Source organism: Lepus europaeus, chromosome 18 (genome assembly GCF_033115175.1).
Source record: "Lepus europaeus isolate LE1 chromosome 18, mLepTim1.pri, whole genome shotgun sequence".
Taxonomy (NCBI): Eukaryota; Metazoa; Chordata; class Mammalia; order Lagomorpha; family Leporidae; genus Lepus; species Lepus europaeus.
The window spans coordinates 64,127,274-64,144,700 of record NC_084844.1 but is presented as its reverse complement, the minus strand read 5'-3'; the positions used below and the strand labels follow the sequence as shown (position 1 = coordinate 64,144,700).

Here is a 17,427-nt window from a genome sequence, read left to right as displayed (position 1 = left end):
ACCAAGAGCAGTGCCATTGCAGAGCTGAAGGGGGATTTATCTCCCCCACCTGGGGTGAATATGCTGAGAAATAAAGGGAGATAAACAGACCTTCTAGGTTAAGTCTCATTCCCCTTGGTGAGCTGCTCATGTGTGTTTGAGGACACAGCCTTTCTGCACTCTTGTGATACTTGCAATGGATTAAATTCAAGACTAATTCACATTTGCAGGCCAGCAGCTCCTGGAATGCTTCTGACCACAGCAGTGCTTCCTTCGGGGAAAGTCTGCAAGAGCAGTTCTGTAGTGAGTTGTGCTCAGAGCAGTTCCCCTCCCGGCTCAGCAGTGAGCTGTTCAGATTGCAAACACAGGAATCTCAACTTACTTGATGAAAGTTTGCTACGTGCTTTTCTTGCCAACTGTGGCCTTCCCAGAAGTGGTGGAGTTTTGAGGTAGCTCAATCGTGTCTTCCAATCTTTTACTCGTAAAAAAAAGTACATTTCACTAAATGACCATCCTTGAGTACACTACTGACCTGAATGCATTTTTACCAAATAAAGTCATCCAATAGCTACAAACAAACCAAAAGCCAATAGCAGGCTTACCAACCTAATATTAAACTCAGCACCGGGCCGGCACCGTGGCTCAATAGGCTAATCCTTCGCCTAGTGGTGCTGGCACACCGGGTTCTAGTCCCGGTCGGGACGCCAGATTCTGTCCCGGTTGCCCCTCTTCCAGGCCAGCTCTCTGCTGTGGCCAGGGAGTGCAGTGGAGGATGGCCCAAGTACTTGGGCCCTGCACCCCATGGGAGACCAGGAGAAGCAGCTGGCTCCTGCCATCCGATCAGTGCAGTGCGCTGGCCGCAGCGGCCATTGGAGGGTGAACCAATGGCAAAAAGGAAGACCTTTCTCTCTGTCTCTATCACTGTCCACTCTGCCTGTCAAAAAAAAAAAAAAAAAAAAAAAAAAAAAAAAAAAAAAAAAACTCAGCACCGAATTACTGAGCAGTTTCATGTGTTCCTCATAAAGTAAGTGCTGCTGTGAGGACTAAAGATGGGACTGCCCAAATTTTAATTTTCAATATACTGCACAGCTAATAAAGCAGATGCTGTCTCTGGCCCACAAAAGGGGACAGTTTCCCTGCAAGGTTAACCGCAATCGGGAGACATTTCACACCTGATGGGACCCGCAGCGGGACTACCTTGAGCCAGCTCCTCTACTTCCCTTTCCACCTTCGGTCCTGGACGGGCCAGAGACCACGCACAGGAGGTGCCACCGGCTCACCCGTGCCCCCCTGTAACCTGCAACGCTCCTGGGAGGCAGATGCCACAGAACAGTGATTTGTTCCACGGTTGTCACTGCGTGAGGTCAGCCCATCATGAGAAAACAACCATGGACTCGAACGAGACATCCAACTGCAGAAGCACTGCCTTAGCGGCAGTGCAGGAGGGTGGATGACGGAAGGCACAGCGCGGCCAGGATCTCTAGGGACCCCGCAGGACTCTGCTGCCCTGGTTGCCTACAGCAGGCTGGCGGGAGAGGCTGAGGGTCGCACTCACCGGGTCTGCCTCCCTTCCTGGCTCTCCTAGCTCTCGACGCTGCCGCCTGTGTTCTTGTCCCAATGTCCGAAATTGAGCTCAACGTAACACCACCCACGTCACCCGCACACACCGCAACTACCAGGTGCCCGCCAATGACCACCGCCTTTATAGCCGGCCAGGCATGGGGCAAGTCTGGCAGCGCTGGTCCTGTCCCAGGACAGGGAGGATTGGTCCGAGGCCCCTGGCCGGGCGGAGCCTGAGCCGCCCTGCAGCAGATTCTGGAAGCAAGGGAGCTGCTGATAGCTGAGGCCAGGCTCAGAGCGCACTCAGGGAGACGCCACGCCCGGCAGGGGCGCTGGGGCCCTGGACTTTCCCAGGCTGCAGTCCTGGGGCAGAGGCTGGCTTAGCCCTTCTTCCCCAGCCCTGCCCTCAAGTGGAGCAGGGTTCCCATGGGGGCAGCTTCCTTCACGGGAGGGCCTTGATTCAGGGTGCTGGCCTGCAGCCTTCTTGGAGGGAGTAGGAGACAGCGACTTTGTCAGGAGGCGACACCCGAGCTGGGCCTGCTTTTTGGGACAGCTCTGGATGCATGTCCGCGTGTGCCTGGACCTGCGGGGCCGCCTCTCGCCTCCTGGAGGATCTGGGAGCCGGGCGTCCTGGTGGCGGGGGCGGGAGGGCGATGAACTGAGCTCACCCTGGGTGCACCAGGCTCTTTGGAGCCTTTCAGAGTCGAGGTCACCTCCTGAGTCACTCCTGGTCCGCTTGGGATTTGCCAGAACCCTGAATTAGGGGTGTCGTGGAGGTGGTAGTGGTTGACTTCAATGCACTTTATTTGCGAATTCTTCAAACACAGCTTCTCCCTACTCCTGCAGGCTTTCAGGTGATTGACGAGGACAGAGTCCCTAAGCTGCGAAGAGACGGAATTTTGGAAACTACGTCCAGAACTCCACAGTGCGTATTTAAGTGCTCTTCCCTCAGGCCTGCAGGCGGACAGCAAGAGCAACAGTAAGATATTAATTACTGTAGATACTCTCCTTTCTTTACAGTAGACCCGCCAAAAGAGAATGGGAGATGTGTGCTTGAACAGTGGAACCAGTCAGCATGCTAGGGTGAGCTGCCCAAGCGCTTGTACCCCTGCACCCACATGGGAGACCCAGAGGAAGCTCCTGATTTCCTGGCTTCAGATCGGCCCAATCTCTGGCCATTGCAGCCATTTAGGGAATGAACCAGCAGATGGAAGACCCCTTTTCTCTCTCTGCCTCTCTCTCTGTAACTCTACCTCTCCAATAAATAAATAAAATCTTTTAAAAAATGTAATTGAATGTTAAGTAATGTGAGGATAGGGCAATACAGAGATTCCCAAATTTTAGTTTAATACTTTTGACAAATACTCCCCAGTTACTTAAAGGAAGAGCAACTCCTTGTGTGCCTGCTGTAACCTTGCCACTATTTGAAGGGGAAGAGCTCATTGCCTGCCCTGAGGGGCAGTGCTGCATCCCCCTCAGGTGTGTTCACATGACTGTTGGACTGTCACTTCCCTAATGAGAGGATTAGAGCTGGCAGAGGGCCCAAGACAATTCTTTATTATTTCCTACAGTCAGATTCTTTATACCTATTTAAGTGCTATAGTAGTTACTATGCATAACCAGAGCAGCCATTCTCCCAGCCTCTTATTTGTGACAAGTTCAATAGTTTGTAGTGATTCCCCCCACCATGGAAATCAGTTTGTATTTATTTCTGTGAAGGATATCAAAACCAGGGTGCACTGTCCTCAAGGGACTTATGGATCTACAAATCTTCAAAATGGGTTTATAAATAATAAAATAGCAAAAAATTAGAGGACAGTTTTTACAGCATCAATCTTCAATTGTTAAACAAAGATATTTTTGTGTAAACAGAACAAAATTATATGGACATTCACAGTTACATTTTTTTTTTGACAGGCAGAGTTAGTGAGAGAGGGAGAGACAGAGAAAAGTCTTCCCTCCATTGGTTCACCCCCAAATGGCTGCTATGGCTGGCACCTGTGCCGATCCGAAGCCAGGAGCCAGGTACTTCTCCTGGTCTCCCATGCAGGTGCAGGGCCCAAGCACCTGGGCCATCATCCACTGCCTTCCTGGACCACAGCAGAGAGCTGAACTGGAAAAGGAGCAACCGGGATGGAATCGGTGCCCCAACTGGTACTAGAACCCAGTGTGCCAGCACCGCAGGCAGAGGATTAGCCTAGTGAGCCACAGCACTGGCCACATTCACAGTTACATTAACAACAAAGATGTATGGGATTTGCTCACCCTGTCACCATCTGCCTACTTGTTGGCCCCCGAGGACTGCTGAGGCTCTCTTCTGTACTGGGAGATAGCATTCCAGAGTCTGCCGCTATGAAAGCAACAAGAGAGGTGTCAGGAACCTTTTGACAAAAGTGACTTCAAAAAGTTTGTGGAAAAATAAAAAAATGTAGGGGCATCTGTTCATAGTGGGTCAGACTTGTGCATCTGGGAGGCAGCAGATGATGGCTTAAAGGCTTGGAGTTCCTGGCTGGGCCAGCCCCAGCTGTTATGGACATCTGGAAAATAAAGCAGTGGATGGAGGATCTCAGTTGCTGTCTTTCAAGTTTTTTTTTTAAGGTGTTAAGTTCAAAAATAACTAAATAAATTGTGAGAGCTACACATAATTCATACTATGTATATTCCATATGTATGGCTTTCAGTTTCTTTGTACCTTTTTTTTTAAGATGGCAGAGAGAGGTAGGGAGATAGATCTTCTATCTGATGGCTCACTCGCCAGGTGCATGCAATAGCTGGGGCAGGGCTGGTCCAGGTAGAAGTCATAAGACAAGAATGCCCTCTGAGTCTCCCACATGGGTGGCAGGGGCCCAAGCACCTAAGTCAACATCTGCTGCATTAGCAAGAAGCTGAAGCAGAGCAACCAGGACTGAACTGGAGCTCCCCTATGGGATGTCCACATCGCAAAAAGTGGCTAAACCTGCTGCTTGACAATGCTGGCCCTTACACCTATCTTTGAATTCCATGTTCCACAAACTCTTTGTATATTAGAAATGTTCTCTGCATGTTTGGCGGTGGCTCTTGGGTGCCAGTGGTGGAGGAAGTGGTCTAGAGGAAAGTAGCACAGTGCTGCAGGAGAACAAGGGTGCAGGTACTGCCTGCTGGCATCTCATGCTTTGCCTCCCTTAGAGCAAGGTGTGGATGGCAGGAGGCTGAACCATTTACTTTCCTGCTTCAGACTTTGCCCATCTGTCCTGCAATTCCAGCCACATCTTGGCAAACCTGGCAAAATGCCTGACTGGTGGGGAGGTGGAGAAGCTCATCTGACCAAGCTCCAGCAAAGGGAATTAATTTAGAAAGTTATCAGTGTGCTTTCTACTGCTTTAAGGCATATTCACATGGAAAAAGTAACATTCTATTGTACAAACCATTCTGAGGCTCTTAGCATAGTGAATATATCTTAGATCCTCATCAGTGAAATCTTTAGGAATGTCAGAAAGCCTGTAACCTTCTTCAGTGACCTGAAACAGACGAGATCTGTAAGGGCAGAACTGCTCAGCAGCCACACTGCAGGGATAGGTATCTTTCCGATGATATCTTCATCTGCTCCTTGTGGTTGAAGCCATTGTATGAGCTCTTGATCTGTTTTCTGCCCTGGGAGGGCCTAGGGTGCTCTATATCATCTGTAAAGATTCAAAATTTTTTGTATATTAATGTCTAATTATAAAATTTCCAAAGTGACAAGCTGGATGTAATAAACTATGCCAGACTGCAAAAAAAATACAAACATGGTATATTGTCTATAAAGTACAGAGGTAAATCTGTATTATAGAGATACACATCTCTACACATATCTCTATTTCTTTCACCTCTGAAAGTCTACATTAAGCTCTCGATGGAATGATTAATTAGGAATAGATTTCATATACTTAATTTTGTAATCAGTGAACTAGAAATAATTATTGTAGTATTGAGGATTGTACTGACTAAAACAGTATGTTTATTCCATGTTAAATACCATCATCGTATCTTTGGATTCCTTTTGTCCTACTACTTAGATATTCACAGGAGAGGGGAGGTGGGAGGAAAACCCAAGATCCATCAGGGTGGAGGGGGAATGTCAGAGGCTGTGGTTCTATTGTACTGCAGCATTTGTTCTGGAAGAACACATTAATGGACCCAGATTTTTCTAAGGTAACTGAGTGCCTATTTTCTCCTGTACACTTGTCTGTGGTACTACATTTTCATTTATGTAAAAGTTTATTTTCTTCAAGTAATGTATTAACTTGGATGAAAATGAAGATGTTAAGGAATTTTCAGAATGGGTCTGTGGCAGCCCTCCTTGGCTTTGTTTTTAGGCACTTATATCAGAAAAGAAAAGATAGAAAAATACATTTTGGGTTCTCTTCCTCTCTACCATGACACTCGTTGGTTAAGATTTGTCATTTTGTCATATTTGATTCTGTAGACTCCCTGAAAAATCCCCTACTTCGTTAGATGGAGTCCTTGTCTCACCATGGCAGTGAAAAGTTAAAAATGTTCCAGCTTTGCATTTAGCTAGGTCATGGACACATGCCATGGCACTTGCCAGCCAAGTGTATCAGGGACATCATCTGAATCAGACTTACTTGCATGAAGAAAAGGAGCAGCAGATCCTTCCAGTGAAAGTGGAGAGGAGCAGGAGCTGCAGAACACTGCTGGGGGGGGGGGGGGGGAGTGTGCCGTGGGATGTCATGTGGTGGCAGTAGAAGATGGCCCAAGTCCTTGGACCCCTGAACCCAAGTGGGAGACCTGAAAGAAGCTCCTGGCTCCTGGCTTTGGATCAGCTCAGCTCCAGCCATTGTGGCCAATTGGGGAGTAAACCAGCAGATGGAAGATCTTTCTCTCTCTCTCTCTCTGCCTCTCCTCTCTCCGTGCCTCTCCTTTCTCTGTGTAACTCTCACTTTCAAATAAATAAATCTTTAAAAAAAAAGAGTTTATGCTTACGGGTAGTGGTCATGGAAAATATATGGGACATTTTGCAGCAAGATTTGGGATGAATTTTCTAACCACTGAATCTCCTAGAAATTAGAATACACTTCTAATGCATAACTTCCTCTTATGCTTAATTAGGTTTTTGTTTTGAATTGTTTTTGATGAAACAGCAAGGAATTCTGAGTTATAGACTTCCTATTTCAGAGACAGGAAAACATTAAATGCCTGCATTATAATTAAATAATGCCTATCACCCTTTCTTAAGCAACAAATGATCATAGATTCTCTCTTTGCTAATAATTAATGAGCATGGAGATTCTTTCCACTGTAACCACTCTCCCACCTACACTCCCTCCCCTCTTCCTCCTTCCTCTCCTATTGACATGGAATGCCTTATATAGCTAGGGTGAACATTTAACCCGCTTGGCCCTAGATGTTTATACACTTCAACTCTGTGTCATTATTAATATGCCCATTTTATGACCAAGCTTATATCAGAACAACAAATTATATATTCACCTAATACTGACAGTCATCAAATCAATTTTTATTTTCTTCTCTATTAGGCAGTTCTTGAGGGGCAGAAATATTTATTTTGTATATCATTTATTCATTCAACTAAAAGACTGACTGTCAAGATGCTGAGTTTTAGTGTCAAAGCAAATATGTTTCTAGACCCCATGAAGTTTACAGTCTGGCAAGAAAGAGCAATCTACCCAAAGAATATTGTCTTTCATAGTGAATGGTGGTGTGAAGTCAGTGGATAAAGATTTAAGCATTCTTAATCCAGCACCAACTCTAATCCCATGATCTCTAATTGAGAGAAGTAATCAGAGATATAGAACCCCATGTTACCCAGTTATCTCTTTGAATTTCTGCTTAAAAATAAAACATATCAAACAACACAGAAATACCTAGCACTGCATATTTACATACTATCTTGATATTAAAAATAAGAAAAAATTACCATGAAATAATAGAGACTTTGAATCTCCTTTGTTTTCTAGACAAGTTATAATCCTCTGTGGTTCTTTACAGTGTAAATTATTTTTGTAGGTACTCTTTGTATCTCTCACATTTTTTCCCTATGAGAAATCAGATTTTAAAAACTGAGACCCAAGACAAAAAAAAGATTTTTAAAACTAGTATTATATGTTGATTGGCTCTTTAAAAAAGATTTATTTATTTATTTGAAAGTCAGAGTTACACAGAGTAGAAGGGGAGAGAGAGAGAGACATCTTCCATCTTTTGGTTCACTCACCAATTGGTCACAATGGCTAGAGCTGTACTGATCTGATGCCAGCAGCCAGGAGCTTCTGCTGTGTCTCCCACACAGGTGCAGCTGCCCAAGGATTTGGGCCATCTTCCACCACTTTCCCTGGCCATAGTAGAGAGCTTGATTGAAAGCAGAGTAACCGGGACTCAACCTCCACCCATATGGAATGTCAATGCTGGTGGCAGCTTTACCTGCTATGCCACAGTGCTGGCCCCTTGATTGGCTTTTAACTTAGACTTTTTAATGATATTAAAAAACATCATGTTTTTCCAAGCTCTTTCCATTCAGTTTCTCCTTTGTAAACTCCAGATAATACTGTCCCCAGAATTAATCGAAGGTATATAAATGATATAAGGCATTTAACCCCTTAACCTGTCTTCTTGAATATTCAGCTATGTTAGCTCTGTGTCCATTCCTCTGTTTGTCTCCGTACTAGATGAATAAAAAGACAGTGTAAAATGATTTGAAAAGAACTATAAGGGGTCAGTGCTGTGGCACTGCTGCCAATTGGGGAGTGAACTAGCCGACGGAAAACCTCTCTCTCTCTCGTTGCCTCTCCTCTGTAACTCTGACTTCCAAATAAATAAATAAATCTTAAAAGAACTGTAAACACAAATAAAAATTGTATTCTCAAAACTGGATGTTAAACCATGCCTTCTACACCTCTCTTAAAAGTTACATTCTACCATAGTCATTTATGATTTCTAGGGCCAAAGCAGTAAATAAGATTTTTCTGGAAGAGACAGAGGTTATGAGGGAGCCAAAATTTGGGGTCAGTAGCAGCAGTGGGTGTCACTCTTTAAGATTTTGATTCAGAAAAGGAAGAACAGCAACTGATCCTTGAGATTTTGGGGTGGGAAGGAAAGGAAGGAGGGACTTAACAAAAGCAAATGCCCTCTGGTTGTGGGCACCCACCCCAGCCTGCACCCCTTGGGGAGGGCCAGCTGGTGTCTGTAGGGATGCTGTGGCCTGGACTCCATTTCCCAGAGTCCCCAGGAGCTCCGATGTAATCTGCCTTCCGAATGCCTGTGGGCATGCGCGTGCTAGTGCCCGCCCAAGGGTTGGACCAGAGGGAGTTCATTCCCTGGTCGAGGTCTGCCCTGGGGGCTGTGTTACTCCTCCTGCATTTACTGCATCTCCTGCTCTGCACGTGGGATCCCAGGCAGTTTCCGGGTGCTCACTCCGAGCCTGCCTCCTGCTGCTGCTTCCCTCTTCTTTGTCCGCCTGTGGGTCCCTCGTGCCAGGGACTCTTTCTGCCCCACTCTCCCCGCTTCGCTCCCCGTGGTTCCGGAAGAAAGGGTACCTACTCCTGGGACTTTCTGAAGCAGGTTTGGGGTACAGGAACGGGCGGGGAGGTGTGTGGGACAAGGGTGGGTGCCCGGGCGGCTGGAGGCCCCCAGTGAGGCTCACTTACTTCTCAGCGATCATGGCAGCTTTCCCGAGGTCAAGGGCTGGGACCCGGGCTGTTCTGTCTCCCACCTCTGCTTCCCAGGCTCCCAGTGCCCGGCCTGTCCCTAATGTGCTTTATTTAGTGGTTACAGGAGAGGGCAGCGTTCTGGGAAACTGCACACGCAGGGCAGCTGAAAGCACAGGGAAGGAAGGCGGGGAGACTCCTGCTCTCCAGTTAAATAAGCCGGGCTCCCACTGTGGGTGGTCTCAGAATGCAGTCTGGCAGGGCCTCCTGCTGTTTCCTGGGCTGGTTCCTGCAGGGTGGGGCTGGATGGTCTTCAGCAGAGAGCCTGGGGCACAGAGGGGTGGGAAGGAGGATCTGACTAGGATCTGCCCCACTGCTCTCATCCTGCACCTCATCTTCCTGGTGGGGTCCCCATGGACACACCTGCTGGGTGTGGCCCTGAGTGTTCAGCTTTTTCCCAGAGGGAGCAGTGTGCAGCCTGTGTAGCAGCTTTGTGCATTGATCCCTTTCCCATATTTGATTATCAGATTTTTCCAATCTGGAATTTGAAGCTGTTACAGAAACCTGGGGTGGGAAAACTCCCTTCTTTCAAACAGGCACAGAGAGAGTGGAGGGTCCAAGGAGTTTATATTAATGGCCCTAGGCTCAGCTGGAATGATTTCCTGAGAATTGAGCATTAAACTCAAGTTTCTTAGAATATGTATAGGATCACCAGCATCATACCTCAGCTGTTATAGTACTGGTGGGTTTAAATGCAGCCTACATGACTTAGGATCACATTTCCAACTATCGGTGGGTCCAGTATGTTTGTAAAAGAGATGGCAGGGACAGATTTACGAGGACAGATTTATGACTGGAGTTTTCAGAAGCAGAACTTAGGGCATCTTCACTCCCTAGACAAGATATCAGTGGGCAGCTGCTTCACTCATTAATTGTGAGCATCCACTTTTCAAGGTTTGTGTTGGATGGGGTCCATTTCTCTTTCTTTGTCTCAGGTTGTAGCTGTATTTCTTCTACAAGGCCATGGAATCATAGCTGATGATTTATTTGGCTGCTTTTCAGCTATTTCTTCTCCGGTTAGCAAGGTTGTCAACTGTTTTTACCTGCCGTTGATCCCTTTGCAAAGTGAAAAGTGAACTAAAATTAATGCAAGTCTACTGTGTTGTCAATAACTGGAGTTTTTTTTTTTTTTTTTTTTTTTAAGATTTATTTATTGGCCGGCGCCACATCTCAATAGGCTAATCCTCCACCTGTGGTGCCAACACACCTGGTTCTAGCCCCGGTCGGGGTGCCAAATTCTGTCCCGGTTGCCCCTCTCCAGGCCAGCTCTCTGCTATGGCCTGGGCATGCAGTGGAGGATGTCCCAAGTGCTTGGGCCTTGCACCCACTTGGGAAAGCAGGAGAAGCACCTGGCTCCTGGTTTCAGATCAGTGCAGTGTGCTGGCTGCAGCATGCTGGCCACGGCAGCCATTGGAAGGTGAACCAATGGCAAAGGAAGACCTTTCTCTCTGTCTCTCTCTCACTGTCCACTCTGCCTGTCAAAAAAAAAAAAAAGATTTATTTATTCATTTGAAACTCAGAGTTACACAGAGAGAGGCAGGCAGAGAGAGAGAGAGAGAGAGAGAGAGGGAGATATCTTCCATCCAATGGTTCACTCCCCAATTGGCAGCAGCAGCTGGAGCTGTGCTGATCTGAAGCCAGTAGCCAGGAGCTTCTTCTGCATTGAAGCTGTTTGTTAAAATAATTATTTGTTTATTTGAAAGGCAGAGTTACAGAGTGGCATAAGCAGAGATAGATGGCCTAAGCTGTTTTGATACAAAACCAGGAGCCAGGAGCTTTGTCCAGGTCTCCTAGGTGGGTGCAGGAGATGAGGGATTTGGGCCATCTTCTACTGTTTTCCCAGGCCACAGCAGAGAGCTGGATGGGAAGTGGAGCAGCCAGGATCCCAACTGGCACCCATATGGGATGCTGACACTGCAGGAAGTAGCTTAACCCACTATGCAACAGTGCTGCCCACTAACTGGAGCTCTTTTAATCTGAGTTTGCATAAAATGGAGAATTACAGCATCATAAATACAGATAAGTAACAGTTTTTCTCTGCCTAGTACTTTACAGTTACCCAGTGATCCACTGAGAATCTTATATTCCACACTGTGTAATTAAGAAGGGCAGTTATTTGTCTTATTTTGGGTTCTGTGTTTAAACCCATGACATTTTTGACATGGGAGGAAATTAGTTCTACATTTTCATAGAGACTGGTCTGTGGAAGCATCTATAGAAGTTATAACTGTGAGAGTGGTAAGAAAGAAGAGGGGAAGAAATAAGTGCCCCTTGCCCCCCACAGAGATGTGCACATAGTGGAGTAGAAGATGTGCCCTGGAAAACTATGGCTGACTTTCTGTGACAAACTGTGTTTGAGTACTTCACATGTTCTGATAGAAAGGTGTTGCCACCAGGTTACTACTATATTTATTTATTTAGTTAGTTTTTAAAGATTATTTATTTGGAAATCAGAGTTACACAGACAGAGAAGGAGAGGCAGAGAGAGGAAGAAAGAGAGGTCTTCCATTGGGTTCATTCCCTCAATGGCTTCATCATTGTGAACCTTGCTCAGTTCCTGGCCTATACCTTTCCTTTAACCTAGTACTTTGCCATGTAGTAGCCCATGCAAACTGCAGACTGCATAAATGAATGAATACTTTGATGGTTGTGATTTCTTAGAGGAATATCATAAGGGACAGAAGGAATAAAAACAAAAAAAAGTATCCTCAGTTTATAGAAGGTATACTATTTTTGCAAGAGACAGAGAGAGGAAGAAGAAGGAAAGTGGTGAGACTGGAAAGTTGTGGCAAATATAGTAGGCACTGGTCAAATTTAACAGGCCCATTAGAAAACATTAAGGTTTCCTTACTGCTATGTAGACTCTGCCCTCTAGAGGTGAACAGGGTCCTCTAAAGCCACTTGTTGCACAAATGAAAACCCAAGCATTGTGTTCTCCCACATATGGAGTCTGCTATTGGTTTTGATTTACGTTTCCCTAATGGTGAGTGATATTGGGCATGTTCATATATGTCTTGACCATTTATATTTCTTCTTCTGAGAAACATCTATTCTGATCATTGCCCATTTCTTTCTTTTTTTTTTTTTTTCTCTGACAGGCAGCGTGGACAGTGAGAGAGAGAGACAAAGGTCTTCCTTGTGCCGTTGGTTCACCCTCCAATGGCCACCACGGCCGGTGCACTGTGGCTGGTGCACCACGCTGTTCCAAAGGCAGGAGCCATGTGCTTCTCCTGGTCTCCCATGGGGTGCAGGGCCCAAGCACTTGGGCAATCCTCCACTGCACTCCTGGGCCATAGCAGAGAGCTGGCCTGGAAGAGGGGCAGCCAGGGCAGAATCTGGTGCCCCAACTGGGACTAGAACCCAGTGTGCCGGCACCGCAAGGCAGAGGATTAGCTTGTTGAGCCACAGCACTGGCCTTGCCCATTTCTTAACTGTACATTTTGCTTCTTGTTTAGAGTTTTTCCAGTTCTATATATGTATGTTCTGGCTATCAATCTTTTGTCATATGTAGAGTTTTCAATGTTTTCTGCCATTCTGTTTGTTAATCTTCACTCTGATGATTACTTTGTTGTGAAGATGTATCTTAATTTGATACACTCAAATTCATATGTTTTATTTTTGTTACTTGTGCTTTTGGAATCTTACCCAAAACTGTTCTCTAGCTAATGTTTCATAGTTTCCTCTATCTTTACTTAGTTTTTGGTTTTGTATTTAGATTTTTAATTCATCTTGAGTTACTTTTACATAGTGTATGAGGTGTTGGGGTATATTTTCAGGCTTCTACATATGGATAATCACTTTCCTCTAGACCATTTGCTAAAAGGAATCTTCTTTCTCCTGTTTGTTTTAGTTTCTTTGTTAAATATGAGTTGCCTGTAGAAAAGTCAGTTTATTTCAGCTGCCTATTCTTTTCCATTGAACTATGTGTCTGTTTTTCCAACAGTGCTAACACTGCCTCTATTTTTTTAGTTTTTTTTGAAAGGCCAGACACTTCCAAGTCTTTCATGTGGGTGCTAGCACCCAGGAACATGGGCCATCTTCCACCGATTTCCCAGGTGCATTAGTAGGCAGCTGGATTGGAAGTAGAGTAGCTGGTCTCATAGCAGCAACATATGGGATGCAAGGTCAAGGCTCTAACCCATTGCACCTCAGCACCAGCCCCTTCCTTATTTATTTCTGCAGTGATCTTTCATTATTCACTTTTTCTACTGCCCTGCAACTTGATTCATTCTTGTTTTTCTCTGGGTACTGGAGGATGGTAGTAAGTTGCTTCTGGGATATCTTTTTTGTGTTTGTAGATAGTTGGTCATCTATAGTCATAGTTTTAATTTTTATATTTCTCTGCCAATCATGAGAACCTTCTAGATGACTGCATGAAATGTTGGCAGAAATGAGGATGTATTAATTTGCTAAGAAAATACCAGAGAGAATATAATTTAAATCATGGGATTTTACTTCTCAGAGTTGTGGAGCTTGAAAATATAAGATCAAGGTCCTAAAAGGCTCAATTTTTCAGACAGAAACATATATCATTTGACCTGCTTAAAAGCACTTTCTTCAGGTAGAGTCATGTTGGTGGTTAGCACTTCAGTGTTTGAGCTTTAGGGAGGCACATTTCAGTCCATAACATCAAAAGGGGCCCTGTGGTCTGCTTCAATGACAGTCATTTCTAGGGAGGACAGAAAGTTTGAAATCAGTGTTAGGATTTCTCACAGTATTACTGTCAGTGCTATCTCCATACAATGTGCATTCATGTACACACAAACAAAAATACCTGTACATATAAACGCATTCTACAGTGGAAATGTCTGTTGGTTGTGTACAGGTAACATCAATATAATAATCCATAAGATGGCCTGTAAGCAGACATTAAAAAGAGGATTAGAAAGAATGACAACAAAATCTGCAGTTACCTATATTTATGTATATATGTATGATATTCAATATTTATAGTTGCTAAAAGATGAATGCTGATGTGTGAGAAATAAAAGCTAAACCTTACCTTACAATATTGCAGCCTATTCTACATGAAAGGTGTCTTCCTAAAACCAATCACTGGGCCCACTCTGTGGCATAGTAGGTTAAGCTTCCACCTGCAGTACCAGCATCCCATATGGGCACTAGTTTGAGTCCCTGCTTCTGCACTTCCAATCCAGCTCTTTGCTAATGGCCTAGGAAAGCAGTGGAATATGATATCAATGCTTGGGCCCCTGCACTCATGTGGGAGACCTGGAGGAAGCTGCTGATTCCTGGCTTCTGGCACCTGGCTTCAGATTGGCCCAGCTCCAGCCCTTCTGGCCATTTGGGGGTGAACCAGTGGATAGAAGACCTCTCTTTCACTTCCTCTCTATATCTGTAACTCTGCCTCACAATAAATAAATACATTTTTTAAAACCTTTCACATTTTACATTTCTTAATTTTTAAAGATTTATTTATTTGAAAGTCAGAGTTACAAAGAGGGAGGAGAGCCAGAGAGAGAGGTCTTCCATCTTATGTTTACTCCCTAATTGGTTGCAACTGCTGGAGCTGTGCTGTTCTGAAGCCAGGAGCCAGGAGCTAGTTCTGGATCTCCCAAATGGGTGCAGGGGCACAAGGACTTGGGCCGTCTTCTACTACTTTCCTAGACCATAGCAGAGAGCAGGATCAGAAGTGGAGCAGCTGGGTATTGAATTGGCCCCCATATGGGATACTGGCACTTCAGGCCATGGTGTTAACCTGCTCCACCACAGCACCAGTCCATCATTTAAAATTTCTGACACTCTAAAGTAGCACAGGACTACATTACACATAAGAAAGATGCATTCAAATATTATAAATCTAGTGCATTTTAGCAGACATTTTAACAAATACTTCTGCTTTTCTCAGCATTATGTATTAAATTAATGACATAATGAGTCATTGTCAGGTTTTTAGCTCTTTGACAGCCACTTATAATACTTAACAGCTTTTTCAAATTTATTGCTAGTGTATTTTTTTCAACACATGCACTGGATTTTACCAGTTTAGTGAACATGGCATTGCCTATTCTAGGATTTGCATTTTATGCATTTTCATGGCTCACATAATCAACATCTGCAAAGCCTCTAAAAGACATAAATAATAACATGAATCAGGTTTTTTAAAAAAAAGATTTATTTATTTGAAAGTCAGAGTTGCACAAATAGAGGAGAGGTACAGAGAGACAGAGACAGAGAGGTCTTCCATCTGCTGATTGTGGCCCAGTTGGCCACAATGGCTGGTCTGCATCGATCCAAAGCCAGGACCCAGGAGCTTCTTCTGGGTCTCCCACGTGTGTGCTGGGCCCCAAGGACTTGAGACATCTTCTACTGCTTTTGCAGGCAATTGCAGAGAGCTAGTTCAGAAATGGAGCAGCCGGGACTTGAACTAGCACCCATATGGGTTGCCAGCACTGTAGTAAGCAGCTTTACCTGCTATGCCACAGCACCAGCCCCACATTGCATCTTTTTAAGATGATATGGATTTAAGTTCATGAGAAATTATTAGCATAGTGGGAACTGATAGATATGGATGATTCAGGATGGGCTTGTTAGGGATGGTAATGTTAATTTTCTTATAAAATAAAAATAAAATATGATCAGACATAAATGAAGACTAAATTTTATTAGTGGTGATCCAGAAAACACTGATCTCAGGTCTTTTTCTTCTAGTGTTAAGTTTATGTTTTAAAACTCATATTAAGTGAACAAATTTCATGTAATTTATATATACAGATTTAAGAGGAAACTGATACATCCTACCCTATCTTCCCTTTGTCTCATACTTCCAACTCCCTCCTTCTTGTTTTATTTTCTTTCAACTTTTACAACTCCATGCTTTGATTTAATTTTAGAATCACAAGCTTTAACCCTCTACAAAATAAAGAATTCAAGTAGTAGCAGAAATATCGATGAGTATATTTTCTATACTCTATCAAAGAGTACAGAAAAGCGCTGTGAACAATAATCAAATCTCAAAATGTCAATTTAACTCATGCTACATTTTGTTGTCTATATATTAATTACCATCAATCAGAGAAAACATACGGTATTTGTCTTGTGGGGACTGGCTTTTTTCACAAAGCATAATTGTTTCCAGTTGCATCCATTTAGTTACAAAAGATAGGATTTCATTCTCAATTATGGCTGAATAGTATTTTAGACTGTATATATAGCTCATATTCTTTTTCCAGTCACCAGTTGATGGACATCTGGGTTGATTCCATGTTAACTATTGTGAATTGAGCTGTTATAAACATGAGGGTACAGATAACTTGTGCATATGCATATTCTATTTCATTTCATTTGGATAAATTCCCAGGAGTGGAATGGCAGGATCATATGGTATATCTGTTTTCAGATTTCTGAGGAACTTTTATAGTGCCTTCCATAATGTCTGTACTAGCTTCATTCCCACCAACAGTGGGTTAGAGTACCTTTTTCTCTACCTCTCCACCAGCCTTTATTTTTTGTTGACTTTTTCAAAAGAATTCTTTATTTGAAAGGTGGAGTTACAGAGAGGGAGAGGCAGAGGCATAGAGACATAGATATTTTATCTGCTAGTTTATTCTCCATATGACCCAACAGGTGGTGCTGGTCCAATCTGAAGCTAAAGTTAGAAGCATCTCCCTGGTCACCCAAGTGGGTGCAGGGGCCCAGGTACTTGGGCCATCTTCTGCTGCCTTCCCAAGCACATTAGCAGGGAGCTGGATCAGAAGTGGAGCAGCCTGAACTCAAAATCGCAATCATGTGGGGTTCTAGCACTGCAGGCAGCAGCTTAACCTGCTACACAAAACCTCCATCTCCTGACTTTTGGTTTCTGTATGAGAGCCATTCTAACTGGGTGAGGCAAAAGGTCATTGTGGCTTTTATTTGCAGTTCTCTGATGGCTATTGTTCCTGAGCATGTTTTCATGTGTCTGCTTGCTAATTGAAATCCATCCTTGGAAAAATGCCGATTTATATCCTGTGCCCATTTCTTGACTGGATTGTTTGTTTTTTGTTGTTGAGTTTTTTGAGCTCTTTCTAGATTCTGGATATTTTACTTTTTCAGTTGCCTAGTTTGCAAATATTTTCTTCCATTCTGTCAGGTGCTTCATCTTGTTGAATGTTTACTTTGTAGTTCAGAAGGTTCTTAGCTTGATGTAATCCCATTTGAGTATTTATACCTTCATTGATTGTGCTTCTTGGAG

General features: G+C 44.1%; 1 protein-coding gene across 8 annotated transcripts in view; it reads left to right on the top strand.

The window, feature by feature from the left end:
- LOC133747153 (zinc finger protein 84-like) overlaps positions 1-17,427 on the top strand; it is a 52,202-nt gene that overhangs the window by 12,803 nt on the left and 21,972 nt on the right. For 4 of the 8 annotated variants that reach the window (XR_009864283.1, XM_062175355.1, XM_062175359.1 and 1 more), the window contains one exon: positions 2,386-2,518. The exons of 1 other annotated variant lie outside the window; for it this stretch is intronic. The gene's annotated coding sequence lies outside the window, so the exon portion shown is untranslated. Of the gene's footprint in view, positions 1-2,385; positions 2,519-2,559; positions 5,744-5,983; positions 6,153-17,427 lie in introns of those variants that run through there. 3 more of the 8 variants (XR_009864284.1, XR_009864285.1, XM_062175357.1) reach the window with 3 other exon arrangements.